This window comes from Crocuta crocuta, unplaced genomic scaffold (genome assembly GCF_008692635.1).
Source record: "Crocuta crocuta isolate KB4526 unplaced genomic scaffold, BGI_CrCroc_1.0 scaffold7, whole genome shotgun sequence".
In the NCBI taxonomy this organism is placed as follows: domain Eukaryota; kingdom Metazoa; phylum Chordata; class Mammalia; order Carnivora; family Hyaenidae; genus Crocuta; species Crocuta crocuta.
The window spans coordinates 8,900,917-8,909,457 of record NW_027531904.1 but is presented as its reverse complement, the minus strand read 5'-3'; the positions used below and the strand labels follow the sequence as shown (position 1 = coordinate 8,909,457).

Below are 8,541 nucleotides of genomic sequence, written 5' to 3'. Positions count from 1 at the left end.
ACACGTGATATGCACGCACCTTCAGACTAATGAGGAAGCGAAGGAACACTGTAGAGCACCCGTGCCTGTTCTAACGAGGCCCCGGTGCTCGTCTCCTGGCGTGCACACCGCTGCATAACCCCCTCCCTGCGAGTGCGGACGGGACCTGTGACTTCTAGCAACAGAGTAAGACAAAGGTGTCTCGTCCTCGGTGCTGCCTGTGGAGGTGACAGCCATCTCCTGCTAGCCACCATGGCCGCCCTCAGACCTCCGGAGAAGCCCCAGACCCTTAACAAGAGGACCAGGAAGTTCATCCGGCACCAGTCAGCTGTATCACAACGAGGCACAGCTGGCAGAAACCCCAAGGCATTGACAGCGGGATGCACGGAAGGTTCAAGGGCCAGATCTGATCTTGATGCCCAGCAGTGGGTACAGGGTAAAGGAAACAAAGCACACGCTGCCCGGTGGCTTCCGGAAGTTCCCAGTCCATGATATCAAGGAGCGCGCAGAGCTGCTGCTGTGCGACAAGTCTTACTGTGCAGAGATTGCTCACAATGTCTCCTCCAAGAACCACAAAGCCGTTGTGGAAAGAGGAGCCCGGCTGGCCATTTGAGTCCCCCGTTCCCAATGCCGGGCTGTGCAGCAAAGAAAATGGACAGTCTGTGTGTATATTGTATTTCTGTTAATAAAACCATAAAATGAAACAAAAAAGAATTTGACAAAGTCCCTGGGACAGCACGTGTTTGAGTGTGTTATGTAACACTGTCACTTCCCTCTTGCCAGGACTCTCTCCCTTGTGTGACATGATGGCGTGAGCCAAGAACAGAGACACTCGTGTGGCGAGGAGCTATGGATCTCTACCAGACAACCAGCAAAAGAAGTGAGTTCTGCCGTCAGCCACATGAACTTGGCAGTGCACCCTTCCTCAGTCAAGCCCCAGATGAGACCTCAGCCCTGGCTGACACTTGACCTGCGGCCTCGTGACAGAGGGCCCAGGTGAGCCATGCCTGAGTTTCTGAAATATGGAAGTTGTAAGATGGTCAGCGTGTGAATGCGTAGCGTGAGTGTGTACTGTTTTAAGCCACTAGGGCTTGCTATACTTTGTTACACAGTAATAGATCATTGACACAGTGTCTACAACTTTATTACACTTTAGAAAGGCTCTGTTGGTTAAGCATCTGACTCTTGATCTCAGCCCCATACATGATCTCACTGTTTTGTAGGTTTGAACCCCACAGCAGGCTCTGTGCTGGCACCGTGGAGCCTGCTTGGGAATTCCTCCCTCCCTCTCTCTTCCTCGCCCCCCCAACTCACGCTGTCTCTGTCTCTCTCAAAATAATGTAAACTTTAAAAAATTGTAAAGGAATTAAGAAATAGCTCATCCTTACTTGTTCATCTCATGTCTCTTTTCCAGTACGTTCTCAGTGGTATCAACTATGAAATGGGCTGGGTAACACATCAGATCCAACACTAGAGAGGTAGATGCTCATTAACTCAGAACCAAACACCTAAACACAACTTCTTTTTATCATAGAGGGAGATGTGAAAATTTATAGAAATAAACATTTTTATGTGATCTGAAAATCAAATTTAAAAGGACAGAATTTATATCTCATTTCAAGGATGCCAGTTAAAAGCCAGCTTCTAGAATACCGTTCCAGCATTCGTAATCCTAAGAAAGAGGTTCTAGCCTGGCATTCCCATGCATTCCTCCACAAAAATAGATCTGGGCAGGAATTATTCATGAGAAGGTTTGGGTGTGAAGTAAGAATTCCAGACAAAAAGGAAAACGTGCAAAGACCCAAAGATGAAAGTTCCAATGCAATAGCCACGTGCTTTTTAAATGTTTGATGTGGCAGAGAAAGTGCTGCAAATTCGCCAAACCCCTTCTCATATGCCTCCTTCTTGGAGGCTAGAATTCCCAGCCTTCTTGCAGAGCCATGTGACTCATCCTGGCCAGTGAAATAAGACTGACTGCGGTGTCTCTCTTCCTAGTCGAGGCAGGGGAAAGCTCCCGTGGCTTGTCCACAGGAGAAGTTGGGCAGTGAACTGGATGCGGTGTGTCGGCATGGCCGAGCCACAGATTAAGAGATCCTGGATAGCTGGCTGGTCCAGGAAGGACGGCTGGCTCGGAGAATCATCCCACATGCGCTGGGTCTCGTATGGACAAGAAATTACCTTTCTCTGTTGAACCTCTGACATTTTTTAGTTGTTTGTTATATCCGCATCAACCAGCCTATGCAGACTAATACATTTGAGGCACAGAGTGAAAATCGGGGATTGGCCAAAGTCAAATAGACAGAAAAGTAGGCAGGGGTCAAGTTTGTGAAGGGCACATATACCATGCTCTGGGGTTTTGGACCTTACCCTGAGCACAGTGGCTTGCTTAGTATAATATCTGGCAGCGAGAGGGTGCGAGAAGATTGGATCTTAGTAATGAGGACTCTGGCTGTATGTTTAATAATCCAAGCAAGAGCTTATGTTGGCATAGCCTGGCACAGATGGTGGTGGAGACAGAAGGAAACGGATGGACTTGAGAGCTATTAGAGAGCGTTGATAAGGCTTGGCGAGTGACTTAAAAGGTAGGGTACCAAGAAGGGATGAGCCAAGGCAAGCTCCTGGATTTCTGACCCGGGCCGTGGGTAGTAGCAGTGTCATTCACTAGCGCAGAGAACATCAGAGAAAGAGGAGCATATCGGGTGGGAAGAGGCAGCACAGAGACAATGGCTTCACTGGGGAGAGTTTGAACCAGAAACGTGTGTGGTGTAGAATCAGGACAGTCTGGACCGGAGGTTCAGATTTGCCACTTGTCAGCATATGGTTAATCCCTGAAGCCATGGAAGTCGATAGTGTGCGTGAAAACTGCTACCTATCCATCCACCATCTGTCCATATGTCTGTTTATCAGGAAAGGAGGTTCTAAATATTCTCTAATGTGCTTGTAGTGTGTTATAATTCCCTTAAACAGTGAACATATCAAATTTTGCTTCTTTCTAACACACACACACACACACACACACACACACACACACAACCAAGAAGCAATTATTTTGAGCCACTTTTGATTTCTGCCTTTGTCTTCATTATTTGCTCACATGGTTCAGAGGCTCGGGCTTGAAGGATGTTTCCAACTCTGTCTTCTTGCTCGGCTATTGTAAACATCAGCCTGAAAGACACCCCCAGACGCCCCCGAATCCACCAAGAGAAGTATGACATTCAACCCTAGCCTGGGTCCCTGGTTTACCATCAGAGCAAGAGTGGGACTTACTCGGCATTGCCCATGAAATCACTAAATGCTATTTCATTAAATATGTGCCAGAGCAGTGTACTTTTATTGTTTTTGAAAACCAAGAAACCAAAAGACTGCATGCATGAAACAAATATTCCCAAACTCATGTGTGTAGTCATGAAAATGAGAACACAATGTCTTGTGCTCTGCAAAGCATAAAGAAAGAAAATGGAAACGAAAATTTAAAATAAAACTGAGATCGACATGAAATTTCAGATCAGGCAGAGACTTCTGACCCCAGAAGATGATCTGAGCTCAAACTTGTTTCCTCAAACCATCCGTTCCCCACTGAAGCCACTAAATGGATAGGATGTAAAATTCCACATTAGTGCTGGAAACTGGAGAAGAAGTCATCCGGGTCTGAGGCGCGGAGGGTTGAGGAGCTACAGGAGTAGCCACGCTCTGCCGACGACGGCCGCCATGAGGAAGGAAGAGAGCTGTACCCCATGAATGTCCTTCCTTGACTCCGCCAGGAAGGTAAGGAGACTGCTCTTGACAAGTACGAAAGAACAGAGTAAATGACACAGGTTGGCGATACTGCTCTTCCCCCTCTGTCTTCCAACGATGGGGTGAGTCTTTCCCTGGTCAGTCAGCTGTGAGACTTCTCTTGGGCTTGGAAAGAATCAGAAGAGTTTCTGCTAATGGATTACGTGGACTGACCCAGAGAAGAAAGGATCTGGGAGGAGAGACGAGGGGAGCAGCGGGCACAGGCTGAGAGGTCAGGAGAACACAAGAGGTGGAGTGAGGTGAAGCCTGTTCCAGAAGGCAGGCTAGCGAGGCTCCCTGCTGGCCGCCTCCGTGCGTGCCTTGTGGGAGACTCAGCATCACCTGATTCTTCACGTCTGGCCTGCGACATTACAGGGATAGTGTGTGTGTGTGTGTGTGTGTGTGTGTGTGTGATGGGGGGGTCTCCCCTGTGTGGTACCCCCTTGGCTGCCCCTTGCCAGCCTCCTCCTCTGCCTTCCTCTGGGCGGTGTAAACCAGAGGCCATGGTTTTCAAAAATATATTCAGTTTAATATGAATTAAACTGATGGGTCGCCTTCCCAGCACTAACCCCTCCATCTTTAACATCTCACGAGTCAATGAACCTTGAACAAGGGTCATTTCCTAAGTTGGAGATACTCAAGGAGATCCAGGAGGTAGAGCCCGTGACCGCCAAGACCAAGGCGGCCCCGGGTCCCCTTGCACACTTTCATCTCTCACCGTTCCCGTGGCTTTGTGCCGACAATTATAGACGCATCGTATAGGCTGAATAAACACACGTAGACTGAAGCAGGACAGAACGGTAGGATAATAAACACCAGCTGGCTTCAAGCTAGAAGTAAGAGCTATGACAAGTGTGAGCGTTCAAAGGAACCAGGGAACAGCCCCCATTTCTCTGCCCAGATCCTGAGCGATGGAGAGGAACGCATGGACGTTCGCGGCATCTCCGTGGTGACTGAGCATCTCTCTGCTCTCTCTGCGACCAAGAAGGGGAAGGGAGGGCCTTAGCTACCCCTGCCCAGCCCCTTGGTCCCTCTTCCCAAACTCACCGGCTCATTCTGTCTCCCTCTGTGCCCAGGACTTAGGAACCAGAGGGCGTAGACAGGGCAGGAGAGCCCACTAGCAGAGCTGCCTGTATGGGGAAGAAATACCAAAGTGGAAAAGAAGGCTCCGCCACCAGCCCCAACCCCCGCACCCCTGGGGGTTTCTCCTAGTCGTGCCTGCAGCGGAGTCAGTCAGAGAAAGTCACTTCCTGTCTTCATGAGGCCATTGCTACAACGTTCTCACGGGCTGGATAGATTTTCTCCGGGAGGGCTCTGAAGTGAATTTGGATGATACAACCCTTGAATGAACTCCAAGGCCGCTACATTAGCTTCCCACGGCTGCTGTAACAAATGACCACAAGTGGGTGGCTTGGAACAACACAAAGGTGGCCTTTCAGGGTCCTGGAGGGCACGGGTCGGAAATCGAGGTGCTGGCAATTCTGCGCTCCATCCGATGGCCCCAGGGGGGAATCCTTCCTTGCCTCCTGAAGCTTCTGGTGCTTTGGGTCTTCCTCGACTTCTGGCTGCATCCCTCGCAGCTCTGCCTCTGTCTCCACGCGATCTTCACATGACCTTCTCCCTACATCGGTCTTGTGACAAGTGTCCCTCTCCTTTTTCTTGTGGGGACACCAATCATTAGATTTGGGGCCCACCCCAGATCCTGGACTTTAAGATCCTTAATTGCATGGAAAAGACCCTATTTCCAAGGTCACATTCTCGGGCTCTGGGGGGTTAGGACGAGGACATACCTTTCGGTGACCGTTATTCTACCCGCTGTCACCACCGAGACTAAATGTCTATATTCTGTATTCTCTGTCCCACCTGAAATTGTGTCTAATCATGTTGCCCGACATGGGCTGAGGGACACCGGCTGGTGTGGGAAACACCGCGCGTGGCCATGGCTGGGAACCCAGCTTTGACCTCACCATTAGGTTGGATATACTTCTGACCTCTCAAAACACCCTGTATTACACTGCTGGCCTAACCCATCCATACCGGAGACAGAAGCCTGGGTTATTTGCCTCTTGTCATTCCTCGGTCTACAGGAAATGTCCTTTCTGCCATAGACGGGTGGGCACTTAGAGATCTGAACTTGATTTAGTACTTGATGAATTAAACCCATCAGTTTAATTCATATTAAACTGAGTATTTTTTTAAATCCATGGCCTATGGTTTACACTGTGCAGAGGAAGGCCAAGGAGGAGGCTGGCAAGAAAGGCAGCCAGGGGGTACCACACAGGGGAGACCCCCCCATCACACACACACACACACACACACACACACACACTATCCCTGTAATGTCGCAGGCCAGACGTGGTGAACAATCAGGTGATGTTGAGTCTCCCACAAGGCACGCACGGAGGCGGCCAGCAGGGAGCCTCGCTAGCCTGCCTTCTGGAACGGGCCTCACCTCAGAACACCTGCATCTGCCCATGCCACAGATGCGTGAGTTTTACAAGGGCAGGTCGGTGGCAACCACTTTGTCTCATGAATTATTTTCCTTAGAGCCTCCCTAGATTGATTTCTTTGAAACAACCACAGAATCCTAGAAGCGAGAGAGTATCGTGGGTACCTCATGCAAGTGCCTGTGTTGCAGGCTGTGACTCACCTGGTTAGCAGTGCACCTGCACTAGACTGCAAGGGATCTGGGGCGGGACGTACGGAACGAAAATCAGAATTTAACGGGAATGTTGGGTTTTTAGAAACTGCGGCAGGTAAAACACAGAGCACAAGGTCAGGAGTAGCTGTCCATCTCAGCCCCAGCAAATCAGCTCAGGAGAGGCGGAGCCGGGCCCCTGTGCACCTGCATTTTTAGAGGGAGAAGGGGTGTTGGCCACAGCTGTCATCACTGATGCTGATGCGTATGCAGGGGAAGCACCACGGCTTCTGGGGGGGCGACTTGATAACATTTTCAGATCCACCAAGGGGCCTGGGCTGAGTCAGCAGCAGCTCGTGTGTTCAGCATCAGGACCCAAACGCAATATATTCATTTCCTCCTGGGAATCTGGTAATCAAAGACTTTTTTTAAAAAAGTGTATTTATTTTCAGAGAGAGAGAAAGACAGTGAGAATGGGGGAGGGGCAGAGAGAGATTGAGACTCCCAAGCAGGCCCCGCACCTTCAGCGTGGAGCCCAGCACGGGGCTTGACCTCACGAGCCGTGAGATCATGACCTGAGCCAAAACCAAGAGTCTGATGCTCAACCAACCGAGTCCCCCAGGAACCCCAACTTTTCTTAATATTTAAAATCTATGTCTAGTCAGTTTCTGCTCTTGCTCCAGTGATGTAGACTTCAGCGGGAGAGTCTTGAACATTCTGGACTCTATTGCTCATCGTATCTTCAGTGGCTCCATTCTTAGGTCCATGGATGGTATCACCTTGGGCAGATATTTAGAAGACTTGGGACACAACAGTCCATGCTGATTGCCTGTGTTCCTGGGCATGGAGCTCTAAACTACTGTTTATTTTTCAGTAATGACTGCTAGAACCTATTTGCTATGAATTTGGTGGTAAATATCTTAGTCCTAGGCCTCACTTTGCTAATGTCTCTGGGAATGGGGCTGCCCTAGCCACTGGCATTAGTAGGCTATAATTCTAAGCCTCTTTGGTACCACCCAAGGACCAGTCCCTGATAGTGACCAATGATTTGGACATCTTTTCATATACTTATTGGGCATTTATATACCTTTTTTTTTAATTTTGTTTTTAATTTATTATTTCTAGGAGAGAGAAAGAGAGAGACAGCGTGAGCAGGGGAGGGTCAGAGAGAGAGGGAGTCACAGACTGAAACAGGCTCCAGGCTCTGAGCTGGCAGTCAGTACAGAGCCCGACGCAGGGCTCGAACCCACGAACCGCGAGATCATGACCCAAGCGAAAGTCGGACGCTTAACCAAGCCACCCAGGCGCCCCTATATACCTTGTTTTGTGAAGTGGGTCTTCAAATCTTTGGGCTTTTTGTTTATTATCAAATTGTGAGAGTTCTTTACATATTCTGCATATAAGTCTGTGGTCAGAGATATACATTGTGATTATTTTCTTCCAGATACGTTCTGTGGATACTTTCATCTACGGTTTGTCTATTATTTTTTTAATGGCATCCTTAGATAGCAGAAATTTTTAATTTTAATGAAGTCTAATTTATCAATTTTGTCTTTTGGGATTAGTGCTTTTTGTGTCCTAAGAAATTATGCCCACTTCAAGGATATGAAGACCTTTTCCTGTGTGTTCTTGTAAAAGCATCAAGGTCTTAGCTTTTATGGTGAGGTCTCTGATCCATTTAAAACTAATCTTAATGGACAGTGTGAGATAAGGATCAGAGTTTATTTCGCTTTGTTGAAAAGAGATTTCCTTTCCCCACTGAATTATCTCAACACCTTTGTTGAGAATACATTGACCATATATCTACAAGAGCCTATGTCTAGACATTTTGTTCTGTTCCATTGACCTACTTCTCCAAACCTGTGCTAATTCCACACTGTTTTGCTCACTGCATTTCCATAGAATTCTAGAAGACAGAAGCTAGTCAATTTAAACAAAAAGCCTGTTGGGATTTTGATTAGGATCACATTGAATTTATAGATCACTTTGGGGAGAACAAACATTTTCACAATATTATCTCTCTCTACTTATTAGGTCTTCAATTTTTATATGCAGAGCTGTATAGTTCTCAGGGTCAAGGTCTTGCTTATCTTTTGTCCAAATATTTTCTAAGTATTTTGTACTTTCTGCTGCTATTACAAATGACATTG

General features: G+C 48.0%; 1 pseudogene; it reads left to right on the top strand.

Annotated features, from left to right (window-relative positions):
• Positions 1-231: 231 nt before the first annotated feature.
• Positions 232-592, top strand: LOC144240039 (large ribosomal subunit protein eL32 pseudogene; annotated as a pseudogene).
• The last annotated feature ends 7,949 nt before the right edge of the window (positions 593-8,541 follow it).